The sequence below is a fragment of the Microtus oregoni genome, unplaced genomic scaffold, assembly GCF_018167655.1.
Source record: "Microtus oregoni isolate MIOR12 unplaced genomic scaffold, Mior012 000007F_ref0000211, whole genome shotgun sequence".
NCBI classification, from domain to species: Eukaryota; Metazoa; Chordata; class Mammalia; order Rodentia; family Cricetidae; genus Microtus; species Microtus oregoni.
In genome coordinates, this window is record NW_024543066.1 from 25,733,264 (window position 1) to 25,758,494 (window position 25,231).

The window sequence follows — 25,231 nt, forward strand, 5'->3', positions numbered from 1 at the left end:
GGTTTAGGCTCTGGCCCTACGAGGGTTACATTTTGCTTACACTGTAGGTAGAAGCCACTCTGTGACAGGATCCTTTGCATATTTTTCCCTGTGATGGATCACTTTAAATTCATCAGTACCACAGACAATTAACAAGGCAAATATCCTACAGATCTCAGGTCACGACCATTGTTGGTATGCACGGAAAAGCAAGCATAAATGAAAACCAATATTCCCCTTCCTTAGCTATTCTAATTCATCACCTGGTTTATCTTGTGAAGTACTCATGCTTTGAGTTAAAAAAAAAAAAAGAAAATAGTAAAAGCCTACTTACAACAAAATAAATTACCCTTTGATATCCAGTTCAGTAGCTTAGTGTTTGAGAAAAACAGAATCCACAAAGCTTTGATATATTCCAGATTTGACAAACTGTGACCTATTTATCAAAGCAGAAAATCCACCGCAGGCTTTGCATTCTTTTTTTCTTTTTCTTTTTTTTTTTTTTTTGTAATTTCAGAAGCGGATAAATCATACTTAGCAACCAAATAGAACTGACTGCCTCTTGGCTGACTGATGGGAAAAGTAGGAGGAGGAAAAAAAAAAGGAAAATTTAGGAACATTGACTCAAAAAGTTGTTCCCAAGATACAAATATGCAGAATTTTAAGTATTTCCCAGGAATATCAAAATACAGGAACCATTTGCTGAATATATGCGAATAATCACGGTAGCTCTCCTCGACTCTTTGAATACCGTGTACAGTTTATAGAAGCCACAAGTCATACCTGTGTTTTCTTCACAAAAAAAACTTCTGAGATTTGGGGTTAGAATTTTAAACATAGTAGAGGAAGAATAAGCAACATTATAAAAATTCATGCACACTCTGGCTATGTATTTTTCATCACAGTGGTAGTATGTTTTCCTTTATTGATTTAATATCCTCTCTTTCACTAGACTAAATACCGTAATGAAGAAAGAGTGCTGGAGCTCTTCTGTAATTCCTCATAAAAGAGAAACACTGTAATGACAAAGTACTTCATGTATCAAATAAGATAATGAAGTATTTTCTAAGTTTTTACCCCAAATAAATTTGAGGCATCAGAACTCTTTAAAGTGACATAAATGTCACATAATACATATTTGTATCAAAATGGCATTAACTAATTAACATATAAAATTTGTTTTATATATTAATAACATATAACGTAATTTAAATAAAAGCAAAATTATGAAATATAAATGAAAAGCACTGATACCTTACTGCATGTTTCAGTGTAGAATTTTAGTGCCTCAGTGTAAAATGAACTAAAATCATACGTTTACATAAAGTTTCAGATACCATTTTCTATTCATGTTTAAAATAAGAGCAACATACTCCCTGAAGATTCTAAAGTTTCCAGAGTCCGGTGAAGAAGTTACATAAAAGAAAATTCCCTCACACAACAAATATCAAAACAAATTGATAAATAAATATGAGTTGTATAAGATGTATTATAAGGACTGTCGTAATACATGTTACTTCATTAGAAATTCCTGCTTATGCCAGTTATATCAATAAACTAGAAGGATCACAGAATCATGTCTTTGCTCAACCACTTCTCACATATTATAGTAATTCGGACATTAAGCCAAAATAAAATTTGGACAAAAAAAGTTTCCTGACAATGTGAGTGTTACATCATTTTTAGAAAAAAAAAAAGTAGAGCTGTATAGCTATGTGGAAAGATTTAAAATAAGTTCCCTGATTCACTGACAGTCACTGTAATGGCCTGATAGTTTCCTTCCACAATGTTACAGGTTAAATTAAAACAAAACAAAATAAAACAAAACTGGGGATAGCCTTTGAGACCCTTGAAAATCGCCTTCCAGCTTGAGCCACAAGAGCAGACATGACCAATGACAGGGCCCAGCAGTTCCATTCATTTCTTTTATTGAGCACATGCACACTCTCTGATGCTCTGTGGGGAGACTGGAATAGATTTTGATTCTCTAGACTGAAGACATGGAGCCTTTGATATCACTGGGTGGCTTGCCTGGCTTCCTCATCCCCGGCCCTCCTCTCTCAGCTGGTGCCGTGCTGTCAGAAGCATGTCAGACTGGCATGCAGTGGATCTGCACAGCGAGCTGAATTCCCCTTACGGCTCTCATTGCCATTCATTTTGGGAAAACGTCCCAATCCTGTGGCTCATCTTCAAATATGTAAAGTGAGGCAGTGTTGGCATAACAGCCTCAAGTACATGAGCATCCTGAACTGCTTTAATTATCTCATTAATATTCAACAGCATCATTTCCATTTCTGTAGCCACTGCCCTAGTTCAAGCAAACATTAATTTGTATCTAATAAAGTGTTATTAATGCTGTAGAATCTTTAAAAGTGCTTTTGATAAACAAACACTTAGATTATTACAACACCCTTTTAACTTCTCTCACTCAACATTCCTATATTTTATATCTAACTGCCAGAAAGAGAAATCTCCTGATTTTATTACCATACGTGTTTTTCCTGTTTATTATGTAACAATCAAGACTACTTGTGCCTAAAGTGACATTTTTTAACCAAGCCCCTATGTTTTCAGTTCTTCTGTCTAGATTGTCTTTTCTTACTTCACCATGTCTCTATATCTTAACTAGTATACCTAAATATTTTTATGACTACCACATAAAATACATTTATAATATCAAAGATGCATGTTTGAAGAACTTCCAAAATCAGCACATGCTAGTGCATGGATAAACACAACAAATGCTCATGCTTGGTGTCTTGGACAGAATGAAAGGTGTGTGGGGGGGAAGTGGAAGAATTCAAGTGCCTGAACCTCTGCTTGATTTTATTTTACTATATTAATACCATATCATCTGGACAGAAAGGGTTCGATATCTATACAGAATATAACTCTTCTTGAGGAAACAGAATAGTGGAGTTGCTAACCAAGGGCAAACTAGTTCAACTGTATGGTTTAGTTGTTCAAGAAGGGACTCCAAGGGGTCTCACAACTTTGTTGTAGAGAACATAAATGATATTGAACTGTGTCTTGGCCTAATAATTCACATTGAAAATGAGAAAATGAAGATACTCTTCAACTGATGCTCTCAAAGTATTTGAGAAATTTGGAGCCATAGCACTGCCCAATGAGACAAGGACTAATATTAAATTTAGAAACCTTCATCAGGGACTGGGGAGATGGCTCAGTAGGCAGAGTGCCTCCCATGGAGCATGAGGACCTGCCTTCAGATCCCCAACATCCACATAAAAGGCTGGATATAGTAACTTCGTCCTGGGGAGGTAGGGTGGGGAATCCTTGAGGCTTGGTAGCCACCAACCTTATTTAATTGGTGAGCTCTAGGTTCAGTGAGAGAGAGACCCTGTGTCAAAAACTAAGGTGGAAAGTGACTGAGGACCTGGCACCCACCTCTGGGCTTCAAATCTATGTGTGCACATGTACACTTACAATCACAAGGAGTGCACCTCAGACACAGCTGTACACACAGAGACATACAGAAAAACAGAGACATAAACACATGCAAAAGAAAAAAATTCACTGAACACTTGTTCTGTCAAAGGCTTTAGTACTTTTTTTTTTTCCTTCAGTGAGCCCATTCAAAAGCCCTGACATACACTTTCTGTGTCGCTGCAGAGCTGCTATTTGAATCCCACCACCTTTGGCCTCAAGAGTCTACAACAGCAGCTGCAACTTTCCACACAGGGTCCCCAATGACTGAGAAACCCTGCTGAGCAGCCCTACTGTGGTGTGAACTCTATGAGAGGACCTCGGCAACTTACAGGCTCAGACACAGACAAGGTCCAGAGCTGAATACTTGCTCTTCCCGCTCATCACCCACTGTGACACCTGTCCCCAAAACCTCCAATTTCTTCCAGAATATACCCTTCATTGAATCACATGCCTCAAGCAGTCTCTTATGTGGATTAACACCGCCACTGACATTTCTAAAATCATGTTTTATTAATTTCATTTGTATATTCAATTAGCATTTCTACAAAATGAAAAGAAAAAGCCTTTTATTTAACGATCTCAACAATTTGATTGCTTTTTATAATGCCAGGGGTTGCATTGCTCCTTTATATATTTTTATTATCTATCCCCAAAACACTGAAATCTACATGGCCCCTAAACCACAACTTGTATTTAACTATTCTCTTACAGATTTGAGCTTTATCACCTTTTCGTTATTTTGTACTCCGAAAGTGCTTTATTTCAAGTTAGTTGTATCAGCGACCACACACTATGAATTTCCCTCGATTTCCTCAGCAGTGTGTTGTCTCCATTAGCAAATTGCATTTAGAAATTTCCTTCTAATCCAGCAGTTCAAGCTACAAGGGGCTCTGTCCTCAGTTCTCCCTGGGCTTCTGGCAGTATCTGCAAACAGAAAACAGTTTTGTTCATCATAACTGAAGAAGTGACAGCTCTCCAGTCCTAGGAAGGATTTTATCTGATTGTTTATAGTTTTGCTAATGAGGAACCCTAACACAACGCAAATAATTTCTTTATTTTAATCCTTTTACTTGATGGTGGTGTTGATGTATGTGGTGTGTGCATATATATGTGTGTTCATGTGCTTATGACTGTGGTGTGTGTATATGTGAATATGCTGTGGTATGCATAGTTTGTGTTGTATGTTGTATGTATAGTGTGAGATTCTTGAATGTATACCATTAGAATATGATGATTTTCTATATGATTTTATTATCTCCAAAACCTAGCACAATTTTACAATGTAAAATTACATAGATTATCTTAGTCATAATTTAACAAAGACTAAACATGCAGGAAGAAATTACTTACCAATAATACTGTGTCATATCCAACATATATTTTCTTTGATGAATTGAATATGTCAGCTGCCGTTTGAATATTTCAGTAATGAAAATCTGTATTGTTCTGGTATAGAAAAAATATTATAAGTCAATTCACATTTGTCATCAGTGGGAAGAAAACACACTTTAATAATAGATGAAAAATTGATCTTGGCAGATATGTGTTTACTAGTTTTTCTCATGATAAGTTTGTTAGGTTTTTATTTTACACCAAGGTACAGTTAACTCTTCCTTGTAAAAGTCTCTGTGGTCTGCTGCTGTGGTGTTGATTAAATCAATTCCAGTTTGTTTGGGTTTTCTAAGAATGGAGCACCTAGTTGTTGGGCAAAATAAAGCACAGAGTTTTTTTGCAAATTTGTCAAAAATATTTAAAAATTACTGCTGTTGGAATGTATAAACCACTTTAAAGTTCCTTGTGAAATGAACAGTTGTGTTTTGCCTATTAATGAAATATCAATTTTACATAATATCCAATAGTTTCCATGTAAGGAGAAAATGAATGGGTCTTGTAGTCTCTTGTTTTAGAAGACAATATTCAAATTATTTTGCTTGCCATGTAATGTTCTCCCAAACCAGACCTTACTTATGTTTTTAGGCAAATCTTGCACATATTGAATGGCTTATTTTATTCAAATTCCCTTGAGAACATCTCTCATTTTCTCCATGTGATATTTGTTTCTATACCCATAGTCTTCTGACTACAGTTTGAAATTACATCGTGAACTCTCTTTTGATTTCCTCTTAACCTAACTTCCTCTTCCTAACCTGTCCATCTGATCTGCTATATCCTCCCATAGCTCAGCTCATCTCCTAGTTTACCCCCCCATCTAAAACACTGTAACATTTTCCTCTTAACTAATTTATATGACCATCACTTATTCTTACCTCTGTGCATTTTAATCATTATTTTTCCTCCAGATTCTAGAGTCCAGGAGGTGGGGACCTGCTTTACAGACATCTGCGATCCACACTTATCCTCCAGTATGATGTCCTGCACATGGTATTTATGACTCAGCTGAATGAAGGTCAGATGTGTCATAGTTTTACCTTAGGATCAGAAAATAGTGCGACAGCTTAATTATAAAGCATGACATAATATCATTAGTTAATTAATAAGTGTAGAAAAACACACATAGGGAATCATGCTAATAACTACCAAATAACATGACCATAATATGTTATATATGTGATAGCCAAGGTAAAGTGTTGATTTTGCTTGAATATGTATTTGAACAAATTATAAAGGGTCATATTTGGTGTAACTGGAGAAATATGTATACGAATATATAAATGATAACATTAAGAACCTATGGTATCAGAAAGGGGTGCATAAAATATCAAAAGTGGTCCTTATCAGAGGTAAATACATAATCATTTTTAAATTATAGGACAATTTTTGCTTTAAATATTACAAAAAATCATTAGGGAATAAATCAGTGTAAACATTGAACAAAACATCGTTCATCACTGGCACAGTGAGGGTGATATGCCATTCCTTGTACCATAGCCAAAACAGTTACATGTTGTAATCACTTTAGAGACTTTTCTGTTAGTCTTTTTACTTCTAAACTTTTCTCTCTTCACCATTCAGCATGGGTAACTTCCATCTTAGACTTCCTGAGAAAGTGAACACCCACTGAAGTCCCCTATATTCATTAGTTTATTAACACCTACTAAGTAAAATTCATTGTTACTCTCTTAACATCCAAGAACTCAGATGCCTATAGTGTCTACATTTTGAGACTTAATTTAAACATTAAGTCAATTGAAATAGCTGCATTTCCCTGAAATACTCCAACCGTTAGGATCACTCTTCTTTGCTTCAAGATGTTCTTAACTTTTTTACACAAGATACCCTCCGGTTTTCCCTTTCATCCCCTTAAGTGTTGTGGATTATTAATTGAAGATGTGTTACATTTGTTTATCTTTTGGAACATTTCCTTACTGATGCAAAGATGTATTGCATTCTTTTATGTTGCATTTGCTTAACTCTGTGAAGTTGTGTTGCTTTGCCTGTCTAAAACACCTGATTGGCCTGATAAAGAGCTGAATGGCTACTTAGGGAGGAGAAAGGTTAGGTTGGGCTGGCAGGCAGAATCAATAGGAGGAGAAATCTGGAGGGAGAAGATCGAGGAAAGAGAAATGGAGAGAGGATATCAGGGGTCAGTTACCAGCTACACAGCAAGCCACAGAGCAAGAAATAAAGAAAGACATAAAGAAATAAAGGTAAAAGCCCAGAGGCAAAAGATAAATAGGATAATTAAAGAAAAGCTGGCTAGAAATAAGTCAAACTAAGACTAGGCATTCATAAGTAATAATGTGTCTCTGTGTCTTAATTTGGGACCTGGATGGTGGGCCCCCAAAAGAGCAGAGAATAAAATACAACCAACAATACCTAAGCATAAAGCATTTCCTTGTCTGACAGAAGGAACCTGTCTCTCTCTGAGGTGCCCATACACCCTGTCTGTGCTTTCCTAGGATATGGCTTTGTCATATGTTTTGATGCAGTATGACCTTCACCCCTGGGGTCAAGCATAACCTCTCTGAGAAGAGGATTTACCTTGAATCTCTGACACAGATCTGTATGCAGGATATATTTAACAAATACTGGTTAACAGGTGGGTGGAAGAATACTAATAGTCGTAAGCAATGATACATTGAGATTTAAGAAAAAGCAGTGTCCTCAAAAATATAAAACCATGACTTTAAAAATTAGTAGTGAAATGACTGTCATTATTGTAAAGTACCAGGCATTGGGACAAGTACAATATTTTTACTGCCACATTTTCTCCTCCTCCTCTTCCTCCTCTTCTTCCTCCTCCTCCTCCTCCTCCTCCTCTCCTTCTTCTTCTTCTTCTTCTTCTTCTTCTTCTTCTTCTTCTTCTTCTTCTTCTTCTTCTTCTTCTTTTGATACAGGGTTTCTCTGTAGCTTTGGAGCCTGTCCTGGAACTAGTTCTTATAGTCCAGGTTAGCCTCAAACTCACAGAGATCCTCCTGCCTCTGCCTCCTAAGTGCTGGGATTAAAGGCATGTGCCACCACTGCCCAGCTCTCATTGACTCTTCTTAGTCCTGTAATTTTATAGACGAGGAACAAGACTTGGCCATATTAGGTTACTTCCATGCATAGAGTTCATCTGAGTTCAAATCTAAGTCTGCTTGAAGTCAGCATTTATAACTTCTTCTATTTTATTTCATTTTATTTTATTTTTTGCTGTGTATGAGAAGCTCGAGTTCTGAGGCTATAACTAAAGAGCTGTTCAGAAGAATAAGCAGAATGTAAACAGATGGCATTGCCCTTCCTCTCCCCACATCAGCAACTAGTTACTTTTTAATTGGTTTTATGCAATGATTTAATGTGTGTGGGGTTTTTTTTGCCCTGAATAAAGAGATGTAACATAACTTTCATATTTGCCATTATTTTCCATTGTATTTTACATAAGGACTCCATGTATTTTAAATTGTTTCACTGAATGCATGATTACACCCCTCCGATGAAATGATCATGAGTTATTTTAATCTGAAAACTAGAAATTGCGAGTTGTGCCCTAACACAGGCATGTGCCCATGGGCCTATTAGTCAACATGCTGTGGCACAAACCCATTTCTGTAATTGCTCTCAGAACCAATTTCAAATTACATAAGAAAATTAATGTCTTTGCTCAATAGTTTCAGCTCCCACTCGCTTTGAACAGTTTTGTTTCCAGAAAAAAAAAATCATCCCTGGAAAGATGAGATAATTGTGAGAATACTTAAAATGTGATTCCTCTAAATCAACTCCAAAATTGTGTTGTTGAAGGTATTGGGGGGAATACATGGCTCCCTAAGGTGGCCATTTAAGGGAACCACTTTGAATATGCAAATCATGCTATTAATGTGTGCATATGTCTGCATACATTCTCTGATGTGTCTATATGTACACATGTGTAAGCATAGGTTGGTATGGATCTATATTTCCATTGTTAATATGCTAAATATCATTAATTTTTTATTAGACATGTCAAAAAATTTGGAAAAATTCTTCTCTTGAGAGGAATGGTAGCAGTGTCTGTGTGAAGGGTCCAGGGAGCTTGGGTGTAGACAGGTGGATTCCTTAAGAATATTCAGATAAGTAAAGTATTCTCTGGACTGCTAGAGGCATGGCATGCGTCTATGTTCAGAGCGGGAGACTTGTGAAGCATGATAACCTATTAAAGTATTATGGCATACTTTCAAATTACCATGAGTGGCAGCTCCCTTATGTATAAAACAGAGATAATCTAATACCAATTAATAATTGAGAAATCAGCAATGTACAATATGCTTAGAAAGATGCTTGTCTTATCACCATTGTGGTCTTGGCCAGGCCAATTCCAGAAGCCCAGTGGAATATTAATATTCATATAGCTATAATCTCCCCTTTAGTAGTTACAGAAATGCTACATAACTGGGCACCTGGTGCTGTATGGTGCTTTCCCAGTCATGAACTCTACATAAGGCATGGGATTACCAAGTAGTTTAAAGCAGACAGCATCCAGAGCCTTTCTTCCCAGATACGGAGGGATGGGTGTGTGTCCTTGGAGGAGAAGAGGAAGGTAGGGAAGGAGAATGTCTGGTAATTATGAGGAAATACTACAGAACATATTGCCAATTGCCCTTGTTTTTATTCTTTCTGAACGTGAACATCTGGTATGTAACCTAAATTGTCTCTGCTCTCACAATCCTCTGGTATCAGCCTCCACAATTGTAGGATTAAAGATATGTATCACTGTGCAAGACTGGTTTGTTGACTATAAAAGGCCACCACTCTGTTTTTATTAACTTGTAAAGTGATGAAAATACAGAGTTTTGACCGGCTTTTTGTAATGTTTAGAAAAAAAATCCTGATGATACATGACACCCAAAGCATCATCTTCATCTGCCAGGAAAGAACTTCAGCCCCAAAGCAATGTGGGAAGTTCATCACATTATTTATTTATTTATTTATTTATTTATTTAATTTATTTATTTATTGCACATATGAGTTGATTTTAGTTCTTAGGAAAGAAGAGCTAGAATAGAAACACACATGATGCATATTTAAGTATTTATTTATTACATCAACTTTTAGGCTTCTAAAGGTATAATACTATTATTGAGAAATAATCATGAAACTATTCTGTAAGTGGTAAATCATTATAAAAATGACAATATTTTCATTGATTAATTTGTATGAGAGAATTTTGCTATATAGGCTTAAAATTTTGCTGGAGAGAAGGCAGGGAGGGCAATACAGAGAAAGAGGGAAAAGCAAAAAACATTAATGGTGATTGAAAAGACCACAAGAAAATATCATTTTATGCTTATTTAAAAATTAATGTACATACTATGTACATATATACATACAACTAGATATCTCTCTATATACGTATATAGTGTGTGTTAATATATATGCATGTATACATATACATATATATAGTTAAACCACTTGGGTTAATAAATACCCCTTATAAGTGCCATAGATTATTTGACACAACTCCCAGTGCCATAGGAAACCTCTTTTCTAGTTCTTGGCTAAAGAAATAAAAAGACTCTCTAAATACTATAGGCTATATCTATTGTCCTTGGTTATCACTCATAAACTGAAAGTAAGACACTCTCACTAAAAACTTGGAGGAATCAAGTTGGAACTGACCTGGAAGTCTACTCCCTGAGCACTAGCTCGCCTAGTATCTAAAGGTGCTCTACAGGCTTCCTAGAGAAAAATTAAAACATCACTCTCCTACCCAGCTGTAAAACCCATGAGCCACAACATGCCCAGCATGGCACAAAAGTGCTTGTATCATGGTGGCCTCCAACATCTAGTTAGTCAGTTGTAGGACCAGATAAGTAGAAGTGAATCCATGTCTGGTGCTATAAACCTAGCCAAACTAACCATGGCTGATGATGTCACAGACCTTAGAGGAAAATTTGCAGCTGCCTAAACCAGTATATGTAGCACCATTAATAAAAACCCAGAGACAGAAATTGGGGTTCAGTCTGAAGGTTAGAAAAGCACAACAGCCATTGACTCTTACCTCTACCTCAGTCTGAAATGATGATCCTGCTTCCAGTAATGAGATTGTGTGAGAGCGTGTTGAAGGGAGAGCAGGGCCCCTTTTATCTGTCCTGCCAGGCTAGCTTACACCCAAAATAATCACACAGGAACTGTATTCATTTAAATTACTTCCTGGCCCATTAGTTCTAGCATCTTATTGGCTAACTCTCACATCTTGATTTGACCCATTTCTAATAATCTGTATGTCATCACGAGGTCGTGGCTTACCAGGAAAGATTCAGCATGTCTGACTCTGGCAACTCTACGGCGGCTCTCTCCCTCTCTTCTTCCCAGCATTTAGTTCTGTCTACTCTGCCTACCTAAGTGCTGCCCTATGAAAGGCCAAGGCAGTTTCTTTATTCAACCAATAAGAGCAACACATAGACAGAAAAACCTCCTACACCAAGAGTACTTTCCTCCAATCTTATATTCCTCTTTTGTGCTGGGATTAAAGGTATGCACCACTACTGCCAGGTTTCTATAGCAAACTAGCATGGCTACTGGGATTAAATGTGTGTCACTACTGCCTGGTCTGTAAGGCTGATCAGTGTGGCTGTTTTATTCTCTGAAATTCAGGCAAGCTTTATTTATTAAGATACAAATGAAATATGACTACTAGTATAACTCCCAACTGCATTCTTAAAACTTATGCTTATGTCCACATAAAAAAGTCACTGTCTCTCCTCATGCAAGTAGTTTCTTTTTGTTGAAGACCATAATAGATCTACAACTGGCTAAAGTGAAGAAAACTGACCTTGGGGTACACATCTTCAATTCATACATCTATAACTGAAACCCTAGTCTCAACTAGCAAATCAGAAGAGAGAGCAAAAGATGTAAGAGTCAGAAGACCAGCACATCTACTATAAAATTGCTTCGTCTATATATTGTGACAGGGAGTTGTATCCCTGAAACTAACAATATGGCCACCTAAGCAAGATCTGCACAATGACAACACAAGTTGTCATCCCAAAGTGGGTGGGAAAAATCTCACAAGTCTCATTTCTAAATGATGAGCCATAGGTGGCTGCTGGGAATAATCAGTCCCAAGTGTGCAGCCCTAAACACATACACACATGAGCAACACTAAGTGGATTTCAGCAGACTGTATTTACACACACACACACAGACACACACACACACACACACATTTGAAGAAACTATGAATTTTTGTGAGGGTGTTAGAGGGATGTTGGAGGGGTTTAAAAGGTAGTTTGACTCTTTTAAGGTCCTCATTGTTGTCTAGGTTCTCTGGGATTGTGATTTATGGGCTGTTTTTCTTTGCTTTATATTTAAAAACCACTTATGAGTCAGTACATGTGATAATTGTCCTTCTGGGTCTGGGTTACCTCACTCAAAATGATGTTTTCTAGCTCCATCGATAGATCTAATCTACATGGGAAGTAGAAAAAGACAAGATCTCCTGAGTAAATTGGGAGCATGGGAACCTTGGGAGCGTGTTGAAGGGGAGGGGAGAGGCAGGGAGGGGAGTAGAGAAAAATGTAGAGCTCAATAAAAATCAGTAAATAAAAAAGAAAAAAAATAAAGGGTAGTTTGGAAATGACATAAATATAGTAATCATGTTTGAAATTCTAAAAACAATGTAATCAAATTGTATTATATCTTAAATAAAGAACCAACCACAGTCAGTATTTTCACAAACAGGTATCGATAAATCAAAAAATGTGATTTATGTGTAATTTAATGCATAATTATCTACAATTATGAATAAATGTGATACCTAAAACAGAACTATAACGTTTGATAACTCTTGGTCCTGAAGATGAATTTGCTTCCATTATTGGTTGTGACACATGGATCAGAAAATCAATTCTAAGATACACTTAGTGAGATTTTAAAACTTAGTATCCAGCTGCTTCTCATAATGTCCAAAACTTGCTGATCTTTCCTTTTGTACTGAAAGGTGTGCATTAAATATGCAACGTGTCTTATGCCCAAACTTCTGGCACAGCTAAGGATAAAGGAAACATTATGCTTTCAACTGTCTAGAGACCTTGTAAATAATTTTATATTACTTAATTTGCCATGATGATCCTGTGTGCATCTCGCTTATTATTATTGTTGCTGCTGTTCGAGACAGTGTTTCACTATGTAGCTCTGGCTGTCTTGGAATTCACTATGTAGACACGAGAGGCCTTGAAATCATAGAGATCCTTCCTCCTCTGCCTCCTAAGTACCAGGATTATAACAGGCATGTGCCACAACACCTGGCTGCATTACTTACTTTTGCTATGAAGTATTTATATTATTGAGAGGAGGGATCCTCAACTGAGAAAATGCCGGCATAAGATTCAGCTGTAGGCAAGACTATAGGGCATTTTATTTTAATCAGTGATTGATGCCAATCTTTTGTGGGTGGTCCCTTCCCTGGGCTGGTGGTCCTTATTCTATAAGAAAGCAGGCTGAGCAAGGCATGGGTAACAAGCAGTAGAGAATACTACTGTCACCGTGAAAGTTAAAGGTGTCTTCCCCTGCCCAAGTCACCTGTAGTCTATCAACAAGCCACCACCACTAACTTTTCTGTTTCTATTTTACTTTGGCTATATCATTTATCCATTCATTCATTGTTCATCCAGTCATCCAGAAATATATTCCCTCAGCACTCTGCACCAGATGTGCTAGATCTTTGGAAATTAGAGATGACCACGTACTGTGCTTTCAAGGACAGTTTTGGGTGAAGACAATAGCCAGATGCTTACGGTAATGTGTTAAAACCAGGGGAAAACTACAAGGGCAGGGAGAAGAGAGCCTATGTGGCTGTGTTGTGGATGAGGCAGAGTTTGTCCTAATGGAGCCAGTGCATGGCCAGAAAGACTGAAAGGAGGCAGGCACTGACCCAGGGGTTATATTTGCATTTGCTTCCTCTCTAAGGAATAAACCTATGGGTTTATTCATGACTCCTGATTCTCTAGGCTCCTGAAGGAATAGCATTGATTCTCACTGCTAATCTCTTCTAGAAAGGCACATAAAGGAAGATTTCTCCTCCCCTTTGAGCTTCTTTGGGGTTGATGGAATTTGAAAGTGATCACCTCAAGGTGAGCTGGGCAGTGCTGGTGCATGCTTTCAATCCCAGCACGCAGGAGACAGGGGCAGGCAGATCCCTGTGTGTTCGAGGCCAGCTTGGTCTATAGAATGAATTCCAGGGCAGCTAGGGCTGTTATACAAAGAAACCCTGTTTTGTTTTCAAAAAAGCAAAAACAAAACAAAATGTAAAAACAAAACAAAGAACAGGGAATAAAAAGACACCAAGGTGGCAGTAACACACACAGGACTAAATGACTGCTTTGCTAGCTTCTGGTGAAGGGAAATGCCCCTTCTCCTCAAGTCAAGAGACTGGGTTTTGGAACAGTATTGGGGAGGACAAAGGAACCATAAAAAGGAAAGCATCAAATTGTTTGGGAAGTAGCTGTCAGAGAGGTCCAAATACATCTGAGCTAGAATTTTCCAGGTGCCAGCAGCTGTGCAGTCAGCTTTGGTAAGAAGCACAGAAAAGGTATGTCTTAAAATGGGTAAAGAATTGTTTATGTAGCCTACTTCTAAAAATAAATGCATGGTGGCACTTTGTCTTTATTCTCCTGGTGTGCTTTTGAACTAACTGATCTCACCCTGCAATGAAGGAGTTGAACAACAGAGGGGCCATGGTGTAGAGGCCTTTGACAGAAGAATCCACACTAGTGTGATCTCATGGCTACTTAACATCTCTGTTGGCAATGATGATGATCTTTATGATACAAAATCATACCATGAGAAGACCTTATTAATATAGAACTCATTACTATTTGTTTTTTTTCTTTCAAGTGGGACTATCATGCAACACATAAAGCAGACACTTTAGGATCTTACATGGTTATTTCTCTTCCAGTTCAATCACTCCTAGGCATGTCTTCTGTCCAACTCCCCAAGTCTGAACCACCAGCATCTTCTCTGGCTTGCTCTGCTATTGTAGTCGTCTTCTTATTTTATTTATACCCTCTTCCCCCTTATTCTCCATAAAGTAATCAGGGGCATCTACTATAATATGTATTAAGTCACACTGAAAAAAATGAAATTTATGCCCTGGCAATGCCGAAGCATGCATGGGCAGCCCGTATATAGTGGTTCTGTTGAACTTGTCCATATTGGGTTTCATGGTCTAAGTTGATGAAGATGAATGATCAGGTCTCTTCCTCAAGAGGGCACCAGATCTCATTTCAGGTGGTTGTGAGCTACCATGTGGTTGCTGGGAATTGAACTCAGCACCTTTAGAAGAGCAGCCAGTGCTCTTTACTACTGAGCCATCTCTCCAGACCCATTGAGACACACTAGCCGGTTTAACCTCTAATAGTGCTATTTCTACATTAAGAACACTCATGCCACAAGTTGTATTCTCTGACTGCCACTTGCTCCTCCATGCTATCCTCAGGTCATTCCCTCATGGCTCTCCATGTCTTGCTATGATGTGGGAGTGTCATATATCAATCTGTTGATTTCATGGGTTAAGCAATAAAGAAACTGCTTGGCCCTCATAGGTTAAAACATAGGTGGGTGGAGTAAACAGAACAGAATGTGGGGAGAAAGAAGCTGAGTCAGTGAGTCGCCATGATTCTCCCACTCCAGGCAGACGCAGGTTAAGATCATTCCTGGTAAGCCAGCTCGTGGGCTACACAGATTAATAGAAATGGGTTAGATTAATATGTAAGAGCTAGCCAATAAGAAACTGAAACTAATTGGCCAGGCAGTGTTTAAAAGAATACAGTTTCCATGTAATTATTTCGGGTAAAGCTAGCCGTGCGGGCGGCCGGGTGCTAGGGACGCAGCCCCGCCGCTCCTAATACAACATTGCTACAGATGCAGGGATGCATGCTTACTCCACACAATGACACCTGTACTGCTGTTCTTTCTGTGTGCCATGGGAGTCTTGCCCAGGAATTTGAATGCCTGCCTCTTTTCTGTCTTCAGACATTGCTTAAATGTGTTTTGGCCTAAGATAGCATTCAAACTTCCCAACCTCATTGTATTATCTAAAGAATTCAACTTACTGCTGTGGTTAGACCTAGGCTTCATGAAAGACTCTATTTGTTCATGGCTTCTTTGTTTGTGTTTCACAGTTGTTTTATAGCAGGTGTCTAGCGCAGTTCCATGCCCATAGTAGACCCCAACTAAGTATGTATTAAATGAATCACACACATATTCATAAAGAATAAAAACAGGAAAGAGCACAGACAACTGTGAGAGGGTCTCTTATTTTAAGGACTAATAGTGCTATTTATAATGATATACAGGGAGATTGTAATTACACCCTTTAGGATGGAGGGAAAAGGTTCAAGCAGCCTTTGAGTGAGGAAGTTTGCTAACCACCGAGTTAAGTCAGTGGAAACTCCTTAGCAGTGCTGAGCTGATTGTGGAGTGGATGATGATGAATTGTCCTCCAAATTGCTTAGACTGTGGGAGATGCTGGAAGAGTAGTCTTTGTTAGGTTCTTGACAGATATATGAAGTCATATTTTCTATCAGGGCAAGAATTAAAGAGAACAAGCAGATAATCCCGTCTCTCATATGCACTTTTTTATGTTTTTCCCACAACTTTGGTGATGCTGTCTTTTAATTCTCGCTATTACTTATATGTGTTTTTCATTTCTCCACTTACTTAGTCTTAGTGGAAATGTAATCATCATATACTACCAGCAATCCTATCTTAATTTCAGGATGGCAACAGACAAAGGTAATTATAAAAATGACAAAATGACTGATGAACCATTATTAAACATGTTAGATGTGATTCCAAAGGCTCCGTGTGTTCTGTCATTTTTCCAGGATGAAGTCCTATGAATTCAGTGATTTTATGATCTCAGCTGAAGAAAGAAGGAAGAGAGAGAAGAAAAGGAAGAGATCACCACTTATTTGCATTCTACTGCTTAGGAAAATGTGAGGCCAGAACTGGAACCCAGGTGGTCTGGTTTCCAGTATGCTCTGCATGCTGGGCTTGTAATTATATCACCTTCTTCCTCTGTCTTAAGGAGTTTTGAGTTATGATAAATGAACTGATGTGGGATTTCCCTCTGTATGCTATGAATACCATTGGTTAACAAAGAAACTGTCCTGGGCCTGCACAGGGAATAGAGGTAGGCAGAGAAAACTAAACTGAATGCTGGGAGAAAGGAGGCAGAGTCAATGAGAAGCCATGTAGCCCTGCTCGAGACAGATACACTGAAACATTGCTGGTAGGAACAACCTTGTGGTGATGCACAGATTAATGGAGATGAGTTAAATTAAGATGTAAGAAATAGCCAATAAGAAGCTAGCGCTATTGGGCCAAGCAGTGATTTAAATAATATAGTTTCTGTGTGATTATTTTGGGGCTGAGCAGCTGGGAACCAACAAACGGCCTCTCCTTAGGACAATGAACAAACACTCATATAAGCTCTAGGTGTGTTCTGAAGATGTACAGGCTGGACTGTTTAGCAGCAGCAGGATGTTACAGCAGAATGGGTGAAAGTGCTCACTTACTTTTCCACCTCACTGACTGGGCAGCAGGATATCATTGGCAGGTGTTTTACTGGGACATCTGTGGCTTCTCTATTAGTGGGCAGCCACAGGCGTGAACAGCAGAGGGTTTCTCACCTATTTCTTCTTGTCAAGCTGAAAACAAACCAAGAAGAATGGGAGGCTTTCCACTGGAGAGGCAGATCATAAACCCAAGAATCTTCAGAAGAGAGACAAAAAGCATTTCTCAGGGGTTCCTAGTTTTATTCTTCCTACACTATTTTTGCTCAAGACTATTTAAGAGTTGATGTAATTAATGATTAGAGAAAGCTGCTGACTTCCACAGACTTATCCCCTCAATGAATGTTTATGGATACTACCATGTGCTAGGGTTTGTTTTAGGCTTGGTGTTTACTGGTGACAACAGTTTAGGTACAGAAAATCTGTGGAGGGAAACAAATCGAACAGATAACCCACATTTATACAAACACACATACAGCTGTATTTTAAATATGCTAGTTACACATAATTTACTTTATGTATACTATATATTTTATAGAATTATGTTTTAAATTCTACATTTTCTTTATATGCTCATCACATATACAGATTATATATACATATATATACAGATTATATATACATATATATACATATACATATATATACATACATATATATATATATAATATCATTATGTGTTTGGAAGAAAAGGGTTAGTTTCTATGACTTACTTATCAATGATGAAAGGGCTAGAAAGGTAAGGCTGAGTCCCTAGGGACAGCAATTTAAGGCTACTCCTTATTTTTTTTATTATTATTATCATTTGTTGTTGTTTTTGTTATTTGTTTGCATTGAGACAGGGTCTCTGTATAGTGCTGACTGTTCTGGAATTCACTATGTTTCAGGATATGTTCGCTTTGGGGACCAGGCTGTGCCCAGCCTCACTCTGCAGTCCCTGGGCTGCCAGGATTAGCCCACAGAGTAGCTGGAGAAGGAAGCACTCTAACATATGCTCTCTGTAGGCCACCAATACACTCTTAGCGTGAACCTAAGAATAGTGTTAATACCCAGTATGTTTGTTTACTTGATAAAGCACTAAGGCACTAGCACAGAGAGCAGGAAAATCTAGAAGACATTCAATTCACAAGTGTTTACTGTGAAGAACAAAAGAAGAAATACTTCTGTCTGTAAAGCTCTGAGCTTAATTGGAGCGAATAAACAAATGCCACTGGAGGCGGTGGACCTCCGTGTGCAGAGACAGCCATTATAATTGACTAAACAGAGCATGGCGGAGCTCGTCCTATGAAAGGAAATGAGTTAGAGATGCGGCATTTACTCAATTGATGGTGGAGGCACTGAGGACATATTTAGATGGACGTGGAAATGAGGCTTAAATTTAGTCAGACAGACTCAGAGAGAGGATGTAACTTCTGCTGGAAGATGGAAGAGAATATAAGCAAGAACAGATTTGAGCATCTGAAGCTGCTAAAGTACTTTCATTCCTTTCCTGTGTTACAATTGTTCAACAAAGATGTAAGTATCTTTATGAGCAGGGAACAAACACCACGTCTTGGAAAACTAACGAGTTTGTTGTTAAAATATGACTTAAAACAAAGAACGAAGAGCAACAAAACACTTTCTTGACAAGAGGTCATAGTAATTTTGACCTAGCATGTGAGACCCCAGAGCTCTCAGCGCTGTTTCACTAGCTCAGCAAACATGTTTTAAAAGACACCTAAGTGTCAGGGAAGTTTCTGGGCAGTAGATGTAGGCAGTCAAGATAGACTTGTTATTATGGAGACTCACATCGGACAGGAAAGGGAAATAACACATTTCAGATAGTGCTCCGTTGAGGCACAAGCAAGATGTAGCAAGCCTAACAAGAGAAACTGGGAGGAAAAAAGTCATTTGAGGAGGGGAAGTAGAGCAATGGAATGGTGTGTGTGTGTGTGAAAGGAGTGAGGGAAATCCCCACACAGGGCTATTTTTAGAAACTTGACATTGGCATAAGCTGCAATGTTCAGCATCCTACGAAGGCTTAACAAGGTCCAAGGTTGCATGCAGATCAACAGCTTGACACTTTTGGTGTAAAACAGGCGAATAACTACAATTCAAACCTTTTTGAAGTAGACATGTTCCGCAGCTCACATTTCTTTCATTGGAAAGAAAGCAAAAAGGAACAGGGTTTTAGAATAAGAACTAACATGCTATATATTCGAATTCTGCTGTTTGCAGATCGGGGAGTCTAGGAACCTTGTTGTCCTTTGTAACTCATTAGACCTGTGGTTCTCAACCTTCCAAACGCTGTGGCTCTTTCGTACAGTTCCTCATGTTGTGGTGACCTCCGACCATGAAATTATTTTCATTGCTACTTTATAACTATAATTGTGTTACTGTTATGAATTATAATGTAAATATCTGTGTTTTCAGAGGGTCTTAGATGACCCTTGTGAATGTTCATCTGACCCACAGGTTGAGAACCACTGTACTAGTGGGGAGCATTGACTCTTGATAGGATAAATCAGTCCCTGTGACATATATGGGGAATGTTCTACAGAAAGGAAGGATAGATTAGGTTTTTCTTCATGGGTAACAGTTGAGTGTGTTCTGACACTAAAGGTAGCAGATACTTGGACATCCCTGGGGAGCACAGACTGAGCTCAGAGGGCACAGTGACGTAGCCAAAGACAAGAGCCATGAAGGGAACGTTGTCTGTCAGAGATCCTGACCAGGAGCATCTCTGAGGCTGGAGTGCTGATGACAGCAAAGACACTGCCGTCCACAGTCTTTCCTCCCCAGGAATGCAGTAAGAGCAGGTAGTCCAGACCCAACCTGGACTCCACCAGCCATCAATTAGCAAATAAAGATTCACTTGGAGTATCTGAATGATAGAATGCAGGAACGGAGATGAACAGGGCATTGATAATCACCAATAGAGAAGCTGTGAGAGAGAAAACAATAAAATAGGATCAACCAGAAAGCAGTACCTGGAGTAAGTCACAGTGAGATTAGATGAGAGCAACAGAGGGGAGGGGCTATCACAGCACAACTGGATGCCAAATGGTGGGAGCCAGAACCCAGGCCTGCAGAGAAGGATCAAGAAAGAGACAAAGTCGCAGCAGGAGTGGGAAGGAGACAGAGAGAATCTCAGAGAAAGGGTCTGTCTTCTGCCTGTTCCATCTCTAGTCTTCAGAGGCTTCACTTGCAGGAACCAGCTGTACCACCTGGGATTACCTGAGGGAAAGGAGCCCAAGAGAACAGATTCCTCCTATTGAGCTAGAGGACCAGCAAGGACTGGGTTCAAGGGCAAGCAGACCTAGAAACTGCAAAACCCAGTGAAGAGGGTTGAGCTGTAGAAATCACAGGAAGCAAGCTTGCTCTCTTTTAGGATGTGTGATTATAAGGCAAGTATGAGCAAGACAAATCTCAGTTCTGCTCTGCTTGGCCACGTCAGAAAGAATGGCAAAGTGCCCATGCACTACAAGACACAGGTGTGCAACCAAGCCTTCGTTTCTCTTTGCCTAGAGATACTCATTGGAAAAGACAAAGCGATTTTTCCCCCAAAAGAAATCGCTCTTTCATCAGACTTAAAATTAAGAGTTTGTTTGTGTCATTAGTATATTTTATTCGTGAGCAATTCCTTGAATTTGCCTACAGAGGGTTAGTTGCCTAACTCACCATGCTGCATGACACTAAGGTAGGGGGTTTGCTCTGAGTCTTTATTGACCTGCGGCACTTTATCAATGCTTTTGCCTAGAAGGACTGAGTAGGACGCTTGGACACCATCTGTGTTTGCCTCTGTAGGAATAGCAACTGCCTGGAGAAAAATCTGATGCTCATTTAAAAGATGCAGTATAAGCAGAATCCAAGATGACCCCTTTACCGTAATTACTGTACCTTTTGATGACACCATGCTTTGGTATTTCAAGCTGTTTGGATGGGCTTTTATTATGGATTTCTAAAAGACTCATTCAAATGGGGAACTGGCTTCTAGACAATGTAAAAGCTCAGCACAGGAAAGTACACTTACACTGTGCAGTCTTTTGGAGACTAAAATGTTACCTCATCTAATCTCTGCTGATTTGCCAGCACACACTCTTCAGGCACCTTTTCCGTGCCAGGGATTTTCTAAAAGGGCAATGTGATTGTAGCTTATGAAATAGATTGTTTCATCAGAAAAGAATCATTTAAGGAAGGAAAGACTATGGCTGAGGTCTTTACTCACTATTAGCTGATAGTCAATGAAAGATTTGTACCCAGACAATCTAACACAGGATTATTTCTCCTAAGTAATACCGTCTTTAAATATTTACTCAGTCAGCAGTATTACTAATTATAGAGACACATGTTTAGCTTGCTCAGCTGCCTTTCTCACCTACCCAGGGATAATTCTTACTACGGTTTGCTGGGTCTTCCTCCATCAATTAGTTATCAAGAAAATGTCTCCCGGTCTAATCAGATGGAGGTAGTTCCTCAACTGAGATCCCAAGGGTGTCATGTTGACAACTAACAATAGTTACCACACCAGAGATGTGATGGCCCATGCTTGAATTTTCATTAATACATGAGTTCATTGTATTTTCAGCTGTCTCATGTGGCCCAAGGTGAATGAACTACTTTGGGTCTGATCTTGTTTAATCATTACACATAATAAATTGTGTAATTATGGATTTCCTCCCAGTGTTTATCTGATGATGATCGGGCCTCTCCAGGATGAGGACGGGGAGATGGTAGGGCAATGTAATGCCAGCCATTTAGGAGGCCATGAGAACAGAGCTTTGAATGGTGCTACTTGGTAGCCAATTTAATATTCTACTGAGCAATGTGAAGTTGTGAGGTTTCATTCAATCCTGAATTTCCTGTGTCTATGAGAATACAGTCACCTTGAGAATTTACTAGATTTTACTTTAGAGTGGGAGACCACATTTTAAAAGTCTTTATATCTTAGATATAAAGGCCAAATGAATCAAAATCAATAAACGGGGAGGGGCAGTCAGAATTTCATCAAGTGGCCTCAGGTGTAGGCCCCAGGTGGCCTAGTACTGTGACAATATCTTCTGCCAGGCTCCTCCTTCCAGGTCCTATGTGCTCCCATTTTCTAATTCTAAAGTAAGTGGCTAATATGGTTTCACCCTGAATGTATTTTCCATTTTTTACAAAGTGATTGACACACTGTCTGAGTGATCAAAGCTTTCTGCAATCAGTTCACCATGATACTTTCCCATCTGTATTCTGCCTTCTTTTTGTCGTGTACTCTTCCGGTTATCTTCTCCCTCTGAACCCATTTCAACACATCTCCTGAGATCCACTGGGAGAATATGAACATCTGACCATTCTCCATGACAGAGACAGATGCTAAGGATGTTTGATCTCACCGCGGCCAATATGTAGGGTGAGATAAAGATTCTCGGTTACGTTTTTGGTTATGACTATTAAAGCATTCTCAACAAACCCAACCAAACCAGTGAGAAACCAGCCACCTCTTTCAGAAAATCAGGAGCCAGCAGATGATACTTGAGAATATTTGGGAACCCATGGTACTGTCGATGAGTAGGCTCGGTAGCTGTGCTGTTTCCTGTGGAGGGACTGATCTGAGAAAAGGATTTCACTACTGTGGCGGTTTGAATGAGATGTCCTCTGTAGTCTCAGACATTGATCTCTTAGTGCCCAGTTGGCAGCACTGTCTGGGAGTTTTAAGAAATGTGGCCTTGCTGGCAGAAGTATCTCACTGGAGTTGGACTTTGGGAATTTAAGGAATCTTGCTATATCTAGTGTGTTGTCTCTGCCTCCTGCTTGTGGTTTGTGATGTGAGCTCAGATACTTCTTCAGTGGCCATGCCTGTTGCTTGCTGTCTCCATATCACCACCATGGACTCTGAGTCCCAGAACCATAACCCTGAATGAACTGGTTTTGTTTTTTTGTTTTTTTGTATAAGATGCTAAAGTCATTGAGTTTTATCACAGCAGCAGAAAAGTAACCAATACACCAGCTGTTCTCAGAAGAGAACCTCCTGCAGCTGGCTTCCTTATAGCTCCTTTGCCACTTTTAACTTTCCTTCTGGGAGGTCAAAAGCCGAAAAGCTTGCCTCAGAAAGTTGTGTAAATTGTGAGAGCCTTTGGTTGGTTCCAGACGACAACAAAGGAAAGCCAGACAAAAACAATCAAAAACAGCCCCAAATTGCCATGGGTAAACTACTCCATCTTTCCATAGATACGGCTGTCATTGGTCTCATAGGCAAGGGGGCTGAATAAATCAAGTGCCTGAATTGTCCCATTCACTTAGTAACTATGTGATATACAAAGTCTAACATGCTAACCGCTATGCTAACAATCTAAAAATCAAAACTTGAACAATAGCACACAAATCCTGTCATTGTTAGTTTGTGGTCTAAATTGGGTTTATTAGCAGTGACTCAACTTATTACAGATATATGAATTTGTAATCATATGTATGATTTCAAGCAAATTATAGCTCTTTCCTTAACATTAAAGATTTATTTTTATTATTTTAAAATGAGTGTATTGTGTGTGTGTGTGTGTGTGTGTGTGTGTGTGTGTCTGTGTATCAGAGTGTGGGTATGTGCATTTGTAGGATAAAGTCATTGGATGTCCCAGGAGCTGGAGTTATGGGTGGTTTTGAGCAACCTGACATGGTTGTTGAGAACTGAATTTAGGTCCTCTGGAAGAACAATATGAAGCTTTTAATCACCGAGCCATCTCGCACGTTCTAAAGACAAGATACTACTAGTTTGGGCTAAGGAAAACAAAAATTCTTTTCACTTACGTTTTCTCCACATCTGACCATTCCATCCAATCTCATCTCTTTTAGGATGCCTTTTTTCCCCCAGTCCTGAACTAAATCAACTTCTTGTTCAGCCTGTAATGATAGTACCCAGTCCATGTTTGCAGGCATATGTTTTATCTCCAAGTGAACTGTAATCATATTGTGCATAAGCCCGGTCATAATTACTTGCCCTTCTATAACACAAAGAACTTAATGTATATTCATATGAATTTTCAATATTTGTTAGAAGTGATGACTTTATATATAATAGCATTTCTGTGCTACTAATACATATGCTTTACATTCATGTGGTTTACACATCGGCACCATGAAATTGATTATGAATAAATATCATCCATATTTAATTAATTTTTTATCATAAATATTTCTAAACTGGAGAAATACCTAGAGATTTCAGAGGTGAATATCCTGTATAGCATAGCAGAGCTAAACTTCTGGTAATTCTTTTCTTACCTGAGTTATGGTGAAGAGAAAAGCAAAGGACAAACAGTATGTAAAGTTCATGTCTTCATCAAGTATTCAGTACATGATAGTGACTGTAAATACGAAAGGTTGGGGAGTTCTTCTTCCACCAAGAACTTTCCTTTTATTAACCCTGTGTCCTGTACCCTGATACTCAGTTATTCCAGATCCCCAGGAATAGAAGTCCCGGAATCTATGGAAACAGCAAAATCCCTCATTCTTCATTTTTAACCTGTGAACCAATTTAGTATTAACAGCTGAAGCAATGTTTGTGTTTATGAGAGTCACAGATTTTTCTTGTAGAACTGTTTTACAAAGTTGTGGTTTAACATAGGGAGCAGTCAAAATAACAGTGTCTGGCATAAACCAATCATTTATCAAATCTTTTTCATTAATATAGACACATTAGTAACTTGAAAGGCTATCTAGTTGAGTTCAGGCTTCTCCTGCATCTTAAAGAGCTCTTGGCCTTATAAAAACACAATTACAAGAGCTAGGGATAATAAAAGTAAAACAGCTAATAATATTTGAATATGTTAAGCAAAATAATTAATTACACAAGCTGGTAATTAGGAAAAGAACATGCCATCTTCTGTTGTAGGTTGAGATCTAGGCTT

General features: G+C 38.7%; 1 long non-coding RNA gene across 1 annotated transcript; it reads right to left on the reverse strand.

Moving 5' to 3' along the window:
• Positions 1–3,940: 3,940 nt before the first annotated feature.
• On the reverse strand, positions 3,941–24,202 carry LOC121451026. The gene is made up of 4 exons (XR_005974656.1): positions 24,132–24,202; positions 5,697–5,858; positions 4,780–4,875; positions 3,941–4,353 (listed from the first exon to the last, which is right to left on the reverse strand). It is a non-coding gene; the product is annotated as an uncharacterized LOC121451026 (long non-coding RNA).
• Between the last annotated feature and the right edge of the window lie 1,029 nt (positions 24,203–25,231).